Raw genomic sequence first — 13360 nt, forward strand, 5'->3', positions numbered from 1 at the left:
TACCGCCTCCATCACATGAAAGCCCTTAATGAACACAGCTAAAGAAGAGCTGACCAGAACACTGGGATTTAGACTATTTTCTGAGATGTCTTTCTTGGGGCTTTTAGCTTTTACTTTATTTTCTCATGCTTAGGACAGAAGTCATCTTTAACAGACACTGTGCATGACCTCATCATTAAAATAGACTGCCTTCACAACTGGAACTTCCCCCATTTGTTAGCATTGGGTTTAAGTTCAAGTTGAACCCCTGACCCGCTGGCTCCGCACTAAGATGCCTAGCAAGCCATTGCAGTTAAGGATGCTATGTAATGAGCCAAATCATCCTTCCTGCAGCTCCAGCACGGCCAATGGAGCTGGGCGGGAGGTTATTCTGCTTCAATGGCTTCAGCAGTCTGTCAGAAAAGCTCGTTCTATGCAATCCATGTATAAATAGTTGTGAGGTGGGTGGAAGGACATCATGATTAAGGAGTCCTGTCCTCAAGGGTCACAATGCAGAAGCTCTCTGTTCGTGGATCTGCACACAAGCTGCAGACCTCACATAGGAAAAAGGTAGGGAGGGCAGACTTCTAAAACTCTTCTTACTATAGACTGACAGGAAGCAGGCTGAGCCTCTTCAAACCAATTCCTCTCTGACATAGGATCTTCTCATGCCTTCCATCAGGTCCATATATAACCAGGCAAGTGACCCCATCTCATGGTGTGCTGAAGAGAAAGTCATTCCTTGCCCCCACTCTTCATGCTACCCAGACTGAAGACAGAGGAGAATTGAGCTGTCCACACAGATACCCAGCTATGCTCACACTGGGCCACATTTCCTTCAGCATGACATGCCTGAGCAGGGCTTGTCCTGGGGCTGGACACCAGCAGGGCCAGATGACCCCATAGGGGTGCTCAGGAACACAAGTCTTGACATCAAGTTGTTCCATCCTTTTCTGTGCACCCAACCTAAACCCCACCTTACCCCGCTCCAGACTGACATTCCCAGGAACCTCCAGGCTCTCAGCAGCACATTTAACCCAGGAGCTCTGGGATAACCTCCTGGCAGAGGGGGAGCAGCCTCCTCCAGCCTGTTTGCTGGTTAGGATAATTCTTTCTTTGACTGGCGATCAAGAAGCTATTATGTAGTGAGAGTGCAGTGATTTGTTCTGTAATGCTTGTGGCACTGCTTCAGTGCTTGGCAATTCTGTCTCGTTATCACTGGTGGAGAATTTTACAGGCCACTGAGAGACCTTCAAACGCAGCCATTGCTGTGTGGAAAATCCAATTTGCTTTGGAAGGCTCCTGACACAAGGCCTTGTCTTCATGGTCCCTCGGCAAACCATTTCCAGCACATGCACTGGTTCATGACCCTGTGATTTAACCGACATCATTAAATTTTAGCAGAAGAATCCATCACTTTGAAGGAACCCCTGACAAGTGTGTGACCTAAACGTGAGACCTAATATACTGGCATCCCCACACAAAGGACTCCTTTTCTCTTACCATTTGGCTTATCTCCATGCCACTCCCAGGTCAAGTTCAGTAGTAAAGCCCTCGCAGTCAATGCACCATTGAGCTGCTCCAGGAAAAGCAAATAGCATCAATGTGAAAAATGTAAATGTGTGTTTCTTTGCAGCATCCCCTCTGCCAAACAGATAACAAGTTTATGTAGGCACAGGGAAAAATCCCTATTTGAATCGTTATTGTTTGCTTATAAATTAACCCACAGAACTGTGCCACATGCCATGAAACAATTTTACATTACATGGGCTTAAACGGTAGGACTGGTATAATAAACTCTATGTTGAGTCACCAAATTCCTCACATTCTTTGACTTCCCATTCGGTCTCAAATGTCAGATCTCTCACTGGGGTAACACAAGTGGTAGCGAGGGAAGGGGGTTTGCGTGGGGTTTAATTGTAAAGGCAACATTCTCACAGAGAACAACAAGGTTCACAACCCCACACTGCAGCTTGGGCAGGCTTCAAAGGCTTCTTGCCTCTCCACTGGGTCTTTAGAGGTTTAAGGCCCCTCAGATCTGGTGGAGGGTCTCAGAGCTGTACAGCACCCATAACCCTTGGTCACCGAGCCTCTGCAAGCTGCTGCCTTTTCCCATAGTGTGTATGGGAGTGGGTCTGAGCGTGGTGGCCAGCTTGGGGAGGCTCTTCTATTTGGGCTGCAAACCATCAAATCATTGCAGTAGCCTGGCAAATACTCTCCATTCCTGTTGTACCAGTCCAAAGCAATCCCTTGGAGACTGTTCTGCAACACCTAGGCTTGATTTATAACTTCAGTACATAAAGGTTTTAAGATCTTGTGGATTCTCCTCCTTTGCATTCTTGTGCAGTGGAATCCAGACCCGCACTTGGTTATGCAGAGGTCATTTATGCTTTTTAGCTTTCTTTCAGTTGCTCCTCTGCCTTCAGCTGAGCACCAGTGAAGATGATGCACCTTCTTTGGGAAGCCAAGAAAAACCTGTAGGTAAGTGGCATAACCTTCCTCAAAAAAACACAGGTGATGCTGAGACCTCCTCCATGTCCTTAAGTACAGATGCTTGGTGGAGCCATCCTGCAGGAGCTCAGGAAGAGCCTGGGAGCCCAGAAATATCCCACGATGTTCCAAGATGCGCCTGCGCGCCTGGATTAGGAGAGGGAAATCACCCAGAGCCAGCACAAGGAGCTCGATTTCCCTTCCCTCTTGTGCCTAACAGCGTCCTGATCCAGCGGTAACACCGAGCTCAAGGCTGCAGCAGCAGATGTGCAGCTTCGACACTCGCAAGAGAAGCGAAAGCGCCGCAGCCCTGCTCCATCCAGCTCCGGAGGAAGCCCAGCAGCCCGCGGGAGGATGCTGTGCACCTGCAGACCTCTTCATCCCAACGACATGGCCCCGTGCCTGCAGTTTTCCAACGCTGACAGACGGAGGTTGAGGGCAAGAAGCGAGCTGCGTGGTTACACCGGATCCGTTTCACTCCGCAGGGACCTCTCTGGCCTGAGCCCACTGTGCGCATCCAAGCGGCTTGTGCTCGAGTGGAGCTGGCAGGAGCTGGGCTGGGGAAGGAAGGGGCCTGGCACCCTGCAGCCACAGAGAACTCACGCAATGATGTGGGCAAATGGCATCAAGATGCACTTTTTCTCTACCTCCTCTTTTATGCAGGAAGGATGCAGCCCCCGCAGCCACTCCAAAGGACCCCCACTGCGGTCCACCCCATTGCCGCAGTGTCAGGAGCATCCAGAGCCAAGCAAGCCCGGTGCCCCACACTGATTTAAACAAGCCCAGAAAAACCACAAATGAAGCACATACATCTAGCATCTAAGGTCTCTTCTCAACTATGACCAACAGAAAACATCTGTAGGGGGGACTGCTCATTTACTATCCGAAATGTCAGTGAAACCCAAGAGAACAGGAACCAAATGCAGCAGTTACCCAGCGCTCCTAGAGCCCCCTGCAATAATCGAATATAGATAATTTGCACTGACTCCTTTTTGTGCTGACTCCAGGCATGGAACAGAAAGATCACAAAGGAAAATCACCCCCAACCCCCTGTTTGGGGTTTTTTAATACTTAAAATTGGGAGCAGAGGCTTATGAACCCCTCAGAGGGAAACATCCAGCCAGAAGGGCAGGAGAAGGGATTAAGGACTTAATCCTTTCAGGCAAATGCAAACTACTTGTGTTTCAGCTGGAGAATGAATCAGAGATGATTCCCAGCAATCCCTGATTTAATAGCAGCAAGAACTGGGTGCAGTGGATGCAGCTTCCTCCCCTCCCTCTACCTGCTGAATCCATCTCCAGTTTTTGAGGTTGATTCAGGGCTGGTCGGGGTAGCATTAACTGAAAGCTAAACAGCCTGCTCCCATCATCGACAGGGAGCCATGGGGTCAACTGGAAACCAGAGAAAATCTGTTTAGTCATTTCTGAAGGCAAAGCAAACCGTGATGATATCACTTATGCAGGCGGTCGCAGTTCACTGCCAAAGCACCTGGTCCCAGTGCCTCAATAAAGCTATCAGGGATCCTTTGGTGAGCTATAAGGGAACCCCTTGTGCTTTATTAACCAAAACCATGGTATCTTTCTAGAAAACCCAGCAAAACTGCTGCCTACAGCCACGGGTGCAAGCAGGGCTGTGTGAAGCTAGGCTCAACACCAGTGCAGTGGAGCTCAGCCCTCCTTCATCCCCATGACATGCTCTGGAGAGCTGCTCAGACCCATCCCAAGCAGGACCTCTGTATCTGCATCATGAGCTTTGGTGGTGGAGAAGCAGCCGCATCGTCCTCCAGCCACCATTGAGCAATAACCAAACTGCTCACAGTGACTGAGGGCAGAGCCAGGACACATCCCCCAGGAGCTCCTGTGGAGCTTTGGATGCCCACCAACGGAACAAGGAGGTCGAGAAACCTCACGCTACGAAAAGGCTGCATCCCACTGCCCCATGATGGAGAAGCATCCCAAAGCCATGGTCCCAGGGAGATGTGGCCTTCCAGCAGAAGAGCTCATCTACCCCCCCACAGGCAAAGGGAGGGTGGGAAAGCGTGGAACAGCACTGTGGGGATGAGGGGGCACAGCTGGAGCACTCAGCTACTTGGGGTACCCACCAGTAGTAGTGTGATGCTCCACTCTGTAAACCAAATAGCTCATGGCTTTTGCAACTTCAGAACAGAACAGGGAGCTGCCGGCCTCTTCCCTAAGGGATTTACTTACTGAGGAGGCCACAGATAGAACCGCTCTAAAGCAAAACCATCCTCTGCTCGAGCCAAGGGGCAGGACCTGCATGGCACCAGCAAACAGCTCACAACACACAGTCATGATCAGCCCTTGTGCTCTGATTGCACCTGCAGGTACGAGCCGGGCTGAGAGCCCCGGTGCAGCGTGCCCACAACCAGCAGCACCGCTCTCAGTAGCTGTGGCACTGAACAGGATAAATAGAGGGGAAGGGAGGCTCAGAGAAAGGAAGCAACTTGTCCCTGAGTCACTGCCAGCTAGAAATAGATTGCAGGTGTCCTCCTCCAGACCTGCTCTGCTTCTCCCCCGGGGAATGCTCCTCTCTAACTGCAGGAGCATCTTCCAGCCTCTCCCTGCAGCACTGTTGCACTCTCTTCCTCCTCCCCAGTACTGAAGCGTTTCAGCAGCAAGCTCGGGGTTGGTGGTCTGGTCAGAAAGGCAAGCAGGGAGGCAGCCCCTCTCCTGGGACCAGACTAGGTGGCCTTTTCTTCTTAGCTCATGAGGAACTCAATGGGGGAAGGAGGAAAATAGAAAAAGAAAAAAAAATCCATGTCTAAAGCTCTTTTTTTTTTTTTTCCAGCAACTGCAATTGTTTCTGTTTCCCCATAAATCACACAGGCCAGGGACAGCCAATCTGCAGAGCATTATTATTGTCTCAATACATTTGTTGAAAGAAAAATAACACTGTGGCTTTGCCGGAGCAGACAGGATCGGCTCTTCCAAAAGGTTTGTTGATATTAGCCCACAGTCTTGTCGGGCTCCATGTATACTCTGGACTGAAAGAGCTTTGCTGCATTCCCATCTCTAAGATACAGAGAGTCACCAAACCCAAATACTACTCTGAGCAGCTGAGACCTCAAAAAGTCTGTCTTTATTTCCCATTAACTCTTCATCGGCATTTGTATGTGTTAAACTAGCCCAGCCCAGCGGCTGAACTCGGCGCCAGGCTGAACTATCTCACATCCATCTCAACAGCAGCAGCAGTTGCAATGCGTGATTTACTCCAATAGATGTTCTGCTGGATGTGAGCAGGACAAGTCTCTCCTGCTCTGGGGCCAACCCAGGCTCTGTTGTGTGGATAAGCATCAGACTTGGGTACATGCTGGCCTCTGGATCACTGAGCTACTGTCATCACGCTCCCCCAGACAGCGATTCCCAGCCTCCCCCAGCCTGGGCATCAGTAAGGAGCTGTGGGCTCTGCTCCCCACCAGCCAGGTTCTTTGCAGCCCCCCATAGCTACAAGCAGCATCAGCACCCCACGGATAATACAGATAGGTCATGTGCTGAAAGCCCCGGGGTTTAAGCAGAACCATATCATATGCGAGAGCAGAGCAGGGGCCACCAGCACCTCTGTTCCCCAAGAGAAGCAGGTGGTTGGGTTGGATGTGGAGAGCAATGCTCTCAGGTCAGTGGTGTGCCCATGCCCTTGCCTGCCCATGCTCCACTTGTGTCATTGCCTATCTTTAAGTACTGCAGAGCCTGGATTTCTCTTTCCATAGCACATGGAAACCAGGAGAGCTCTCCAGCAAGTCCATTAAGCTCCAGCCACAGTGTATCAAGGGCAGCTCCAGCTCACACAGGGATACGGACACAACCCATCATAAAGAGTGTCTAGATTGACCTCTGGGCTGACCTCGTGGTGCTTTTGAATCAGGTTACCTGCCCCACAGGGGCCCCATAAGCAAACCTGAAATGTCCGAGTTGTGCTCACCCCCATCCCATTCACATCTGCAAAGGATGCACAAACTATCTGCCAAATCAGGGCAAAAGGCAAAGGAGTCCTGAAAGGCTTTGGGTAAGCACCGGCAGGGAGCCCAGACAGGGCACATCAGCTTAGGTGTGCCCGTTCACACCTACCACAGACTAATCCCAGTCTGCAGACACGGAAATAAGGGAAGCACCCAGACAAAAGAGCCCACAACAGGGAGTGCTGCCCCACTCAGAGATGCAGCTTGAGTGAGAGATGCTGGTGTCCATCAGGCGTACAAATTACAGCAGTCACTGACCATAGCCCATAAACAATGCCACAGCGGGTAAAACATGTCCCTGATATTTCCAAGTGCCACATACCCTGGTACTTATGACTTTGGATAATAGAATGGTTTGGGTTGGAAGGGACCTTAAAGCTCATCCAGTTCCAAACCCCTGCTATGGGCAGGGACACCTTCCACTAGAGCAGGACGCTCCGAGCCCCTGTGTCCAACCTGGCCTTGAAGGAAATGCTAGATTAATTTTGGGTGTTGAGCTAAGGCTTTGCTGCTTTTGGAAGCTGAACAACAAGCATGGAGGGGGGTTTCCACCCAGCTTCACTTCTGCTGCCTCTGCAGCAGTTCCCCGAAACCAAGCTGCTTACGCAGGGCTTGCTTAACATCATCACCCATGCCCTGCTCACAGAGGGCCCTGTGTCACCAAGGGGGAAGCAAAGGGCGTGTGGTATCACAAGGGAGATAAGGCAGGCAACCAAAACAGCGCTGCAGAGGTAGGCAGACATGGCTGAACCCATCCCTTCTGAAGGCCTTCAGGAGCAGCAGGAAAGAACTAAACAAACTAAAAGCCAAGGTTTAGCTTCAGGTTTAGCTACTGTTAAAGGTCTCTCAAGCACAATTAATACTTGATCCTCTCACCTCCCAGAGCCACCCCTGCACTGTTCACACCCATGGCATAAGGAGGCACTTGCATCCATGAGTCAGTAGAAGGCACTTGATCTCCATTCAGTGCAAAGGGGAGATTGCACCAGACAGACCCAGCCGGGGTCACATCCCCACTGCCCATGGCACTCACTGAACTCAGGCAGAGCTTGAGCAGGGCTGCCCAACTCGGGTCTTCCTTTCCCAAAATCCACCCCTCATCCCCAGTATCCACACTGCGGATGGCGTGTCCCTGTGCGCTCCAAGCACTGACAAGAAAGCAGCCACAGATTCAAACATGCCCTGGAGGATTAAAGCAGCTGTTGCAGGGTAGTAGCCTTTGGGGTGGATTTGAAAGCATTTCTTTTCCACCCTGGAACAGACACTTCATCTTTTTGCATCTGGGACACAGTAATAGACAAATAGGATTTGTCTGCAACAAGACTAAGAGCAACCCAAGAGTGGAACACTGCACAGTCAGAAGGAAAAGGCCCAAGGGCAGGGTAAGCTTGGCTTAGCTGCCCCAGCTACCATTACACAGGGCTGAGCTGGCAGCCAGAGCCCTCTGTAACAATTTCACGTCCATGCAGAAAGCTGTCCCTGGGATGTGCCCGTGCCTCAATTCCACCTCCCCATCAGCCAGCGATGCACAGGCGGACGGGATCACCGGCACGCTGTCGTCTCCATGCAGCAAACGGCTCCCGTGCGAAGCACTGACACATCCCCAGGACTCTCAGATCACAATGAAAGATGAGTTTGTTTGTGTCGCATCCGTTTGTCCTCTCTGAAAACCGCAGTGCAACAGCTCCAGGGCAGGCTCCAGCCTGGCAGCAGCACAAGAGCAGTGTGGGGGGTACCCAAGACAAGCCCCCCTGCTCCCTTTCAAAACCCAGCTCCAGGCTGAGGAGGCTGAGCTGATGTGTTCAACCATCAGTATTGCTAACTCTCCAGGCAAATAAAGCCTCGGCACAACCCAGTCTGACTCCAGCTGGATTGGATGCTTCCCAAAGGAACTGGAGAAACCGGTTGGTGATGGGGCAAGTCCTCCACAACCACCACAGTGCTGGAAGGGCACCTCTCCTGCTTCCCCAGTGCCATCCACACCACCTCATCCACCCCTCCTTTCCCTAAGGAGTTTCAGTGGGTTTCCACGCAGGGCAGTGATACCCTCACCACTGTACATGGCAGCAGGGCTCTCCAAACTTGGCCCAAACCCCTTCTCCCTCAGCTCAAGTGGGATAAACGTGTTTATTGCAGGATTCAGCCTCATTGCTTCAGGCTCCCACTGTAAGAGGAGCCCATGGGGGCTGCTGGAAGCATCAGGAAGGACCCATTAACCTTTCAGGGCAACCTGGAACTGGCACCAAAGCTGCTGGGTTCAGCATCCCTTTGTCCGAAGCAAGATCCCACATCATCCCAGCCCCCAGGCTTCCCAAAGCTGGTCTCAGGGAGCCACACAAGAGGTGGTAGCCCCAAGGGGGGGGTCCCCACTTCTGTACCCCCAGCTGCTGATGCCGTGGGACGGGGGCCACAGGGCCGGAGAAGCAGCTCTGCATCCTGACACACGCAGCACACGCCGCTGCCCGGGAACAACACGCTGCTGCAGGTCCCAGAGGTGCGACCTGATGCAATGGAGCTGGCGCAGGGAGCCTCACCCAGTGCCCCACGCACTGCTATTGCTGCGAGATCCCTCCAGCAGATTGGAGCCCAAGCAGATCCTCATCACAGGCACGAGATGTTCCACAGATCCCCGCTCTGTGCTTGAAGCTACGTGGTCACTGGCTGCAGAGGGCAGAGCCAAAGCTCAGGCGTCCCCAGTGCCATAAGCCCAGTGTGGCCACGCTGCCAGCAGGGCACGAGGCCTCCATGGTGTGTTTCTCAATCCAGAAACCCATCACCACCTCACCCAGCCTCCTCCATAGCAGTTTTGTCCTGACATACACGTGAGTAATAACATGAAAAACACTCCAGTGAGACTCTGCCAGCCAGAGGAAGAGCCTCCATCCCCAATTCACTCCTGCAATGGGTTTCGCTGCAGCAAAACCAGCATTGCTGCAGCACACATTTACCCCAGCAATTATCCCAGGCTGGACACCACATTCTGCCCTGAAAGAAAGTAAAATGTACACCCAGAAGTAACCCTAAAGCTTTTCCTGAACTTCTTGGCTATTGCCCCCAGACATCCAGGACGTGACTCTCCCAAACCCAACCACTCAGTTCTGCTGTGCTGCTACGGACCCTAAGGCCCAGGAGATGCCTCTGGTTTTCAGAGAAGCCAGAATAAAGCAAAGCAGCTGAGTCAGCACCCAGCCCTGGGGAGAAAGCCCTGAGTCAGCTCTGCTGCAAGCACAAGCCAAGGCTCCTCTCCTCACTGCTGGCAGCCTCATCCTGCCCCTGGCAGCGCTGCATCAGCCTGCGGAGAGCACAGGGGTGAGGCATCGCAGCCTGGAGACCTCAAATACAGGAGCAGCCCATCCCAATGCACAGCTCAGGGGCAGCTAACTCCATGGAAGGACTAAGGAATCACACACACCTTGTGGAGAGGCTCACAGCAGCACGGACCATCACCAGCACAGAGCGAGGCTGAGGGTTATATAGCACCGTGTCCTACAGCAGCCTCAGCTCAACACGCTTCAGCTGCGGAAAGGAGGTAAATGCCATCAGGAGGCCCCAGCTGAGCCTGTGCTCTGCTGCCCCTCCATAGCAGCCACTGTTGGTGCTCTCATTGCTCTGCTTCATGGCCACGAACAGAGGGACTCAGCCATCCTAGAACTGCCTGTCTGTCCCTTCAGAACCTCTCCTATGAGCTGGGCCCCTCTGAGGCTTTGTGAATCCCCATGCACACAAAGACTGCTTGCCACAGCTTCCTCCAGGTTACTATGCTTGGAAGCTGTGCATCTCCTCCCCTGCAGTGAGAGGAATAAAACACGAGACGTGTTTCTTTGAGCCAGGTGAGAGAACGACTGAAAATCATCCTTTCTTTTGACACCTCAAAAAGAACTTCATGGGGCTGTTTGCTTTTCATTGCTACTAAGCATCTTGCTGTTGGTAGGAGAGGAGGGAAGCAGGAGAGTGCTCAGTTATTCATAGGGTCTGCCCCTCATGACTCTCAGTGATGCTCTGGGGCAAAGGCTGATGGTGAAGAACAAAGGATTGCCTGGAGAAGGCACCTTCTTTGCTCCAGCATCCTGACCATCGCACCATGCCCCTGCCCACCCACGGCCAGCCAAAGCAAGGCTGGATGATCCTCACTGAAAGGAGGATCAAAGTCAGTCAAAGGAGGAGAGGGCTGGCCCTGCAACGAGAAAGGGGAATTGCTGCTGTCAAGCTGGAAGGGATAAACTTGATTTCCCCTCCCTCAGCCCCACAGCTCCACTCCTCCAGGCCTGAGTCTTGCTGCAGTCAAAACATTTGTGCACCTCGTTCTGGCTCTGTGCTGCTCCTAACCCCTCTCAGAGACTGGCACATGTCTCCTGATACTCTTCTGGTTTACTTAACAACCAATTTGGTTTTCCATTTGATACCTATGGAACAGATGGTGCTGACATTGCTAACCCTATTTACCATCCAACCAGCACCTCTGACAAGCACCACTAAGAGACTTTTTCCAGTTCCAGACATTAGTGTCGTCTAATTAGGTCCGTAATGAGCAGAAGCAGAGCTCTTATCTCCCTCTGAGGTGTTGCACCACGTCTGCTGGTCAGGCTCAGAGCGCATTCAAGTCTTGCCACACTTCAAAGGCAAGGTGCAAGAGCCGGATCACCTCTCTTGCCTCCTGGCAGGGTGACTCACATCAAACCACATCGTTCCCTCCCTCGTTTCAAGCAGCACAGACCAAGCAGGTCTCTGTCCTGAAGACACTGACACTGGTGTCAACAGATTGGCTGTTGTTTTGCTTGAGTGTGGCCACAGTGTCCTCCCCCACAGCCCGTACGTGTCCTTAGATTAGGGAGAAGCTGTTGCACAGAGGACTGGACCACAACGTGCCCCAACACGGGAGATAAATCAGGGCAGTTCCCTCCCCTGCAAAGCGCAGGCTGAGCAGTGCTGATGATAAGATGCTTCTCCCTTATCAGAAGACAGCAGCAGCGGGTTGCTGCTAAAGCAACGTCTGATGCTTCCTGGCATGAAACCCGGGGTCACCAGCACAAATGGGACAGCAGAGCCAGAAGAAGGTGGCAGAAACAGAAAAGAGGGTGATGAAAAGCTGCCTACGGATGTCTCTGATTGTACCAGGCAGTTGGCCCAAGGGTGGGATGGACATCACCCAGCGGGCAGGCTGCGGGGCATGCACCTTCCTGCAGCGTGGCCACGGCTCACATGCAAGAGGCAAAGTGTATCAGTGCAGCTTGGAGGTAAATGGCCTGTTCTTCCTGAATGGGAAGCAAACAAGTGTTTGAATCAAGATCCTCCAGTCTGGCTGTAGGCAAACCAAGCACAGCGATCTCGCTCCCCTCCACGCCGGGCACTGAGGTCGTGGTGTTTGGAGATGAGATGATCCTGTCTCTCCACAGGATGAAAGAGGGCAAACTTCCCCCCAGGCAGGCAGCATCTGACAGACCTCAATTAGACCCATGTAGACACCCACATGAGTTTCCCAACCTATTTGTCATTGCAGTAAGCTCTGCGTGCCTCTTACCTAGGAGGTGACTTAATTCACCAATGGATTTGTTAGTGATGCTTTATGGAAAAATAAGAGAACTCGAAGGTTACCATGGAAAGTGTTTTCACTAACAACCCAAACCACAGGCTTGCCTGAGTTCAGATGCAAAAACAGCAGATGCCTTGAGCCTATTTATAGGTAATGTTGCCCAACCAAAGGGGCTCTAACCAAGGCAATTGAAGTTCATTAGTTCTGCTTTCTGAGGAACAGATAAGTCAGCCTGTTGCTGTAAAGAGGAATTCCATTATGTTAATTATGGCCCAAGAGGAAGCCCTTCATCTTGAGAGCAGCAGCAGTAAGAAAAACACTGCTTTGCAAGCACCTGCTCCACCTCTGTCCTGAGTCACCTTCAGCCAAGGATTTTCATTAGGTGGCAACAAGCATGTCCTCACATAACGCTGCATAAGTGTGTCATTTGCTTCTCATTATACAGTGCAGTCAGCACATGTGAGCAAAGTCATTTTTAATCCATCCTTTCTACCCTGATTCTGCCGCCAGATAGGTCACGCTGTAATTGTGCTTCAAAGACTTCATGATGAGCGTTTGGGAACTGGATTCTGGGGCAGTGGGTGGAATCCCTGCATTAACCTCTGGCTGCACAAAGCGAACACACACACCCCTAACTACTGAGAGACGTGGCACCAGCCCTGTGGCCAGCCCCAGTCCTGCAATTAGTGATGTCTTGATGCACATCAGCCAACCTGTGATGCTGCACGGAGCAAGGCTCAAGACAGGGACGTGTTGTCAAGACAGGAAACGTTGCAGAGCAAGATCTAAACATCAGTTTTGATTGAAGACCTGGGTTCTGAGCAAAGTTACTGCTCATCCAGCCACTCCCTCCGACACTCTAATTGCAGGCATCATCAGTGTGATGGACACGTAGCAGCTACAGAGTGGTCCAACACTGCACCTCTGTAGGTTGTTATGGAGCTGAGGAAGGGCAAGAATCAGCAGGGAAACGTTTCCTCTCCTGCCAAGGATTTCCAGAGAGCTCACAGGCAGGACACAGCTTCTCAGCGAAGAGCAATTCAGCAGGGAACAGGGCCAGTGCCAGAGGAGGTGGGGAAAGCTGCACTGCTCCTGCTTGGGTAGGCAAACAAGGCAGGAGTGAAAAGGCACCAATTGAGTGCTCGGCTCCAAGTGCGGTTCAAAGAGTATTTAAAGAGAAAAGTCTACAAACAATTTAAACTGCCATAAAAATAGAACTGCAGCCAAAGGTAGAGCTCCAGGGCCAAAGCCTCTGTGTTTTGCTTGCACTCTCTTCACTGGCTCAACATTTAATTCAGCCTCTTCCCCTTGCTCCTGCAGCCTCGCATAGGAAGAGGAGAGTGGGCAGGTTGGAGACAATTCCAGGAACATGTTGTTCTTCCCTC

Source organism: Pezoporus flaviventris, unplaced genomic scaffold (assembly GCF_033815535.1).
Source record: "Pezoporus flaviventris isolate CSIRO_AGI_PZ_B2104156 unplaced genomic scaffold, CSIRO_AGI_Pfla_v1 ptg000020l, whole genome shotgun sequence".
Lineage (NCBI taxonomy): Eukaryota > Metazoa > Chordata > Aves > Psittaciformes > Psittacidae > Pezoporus > Pezoporus flaviventris.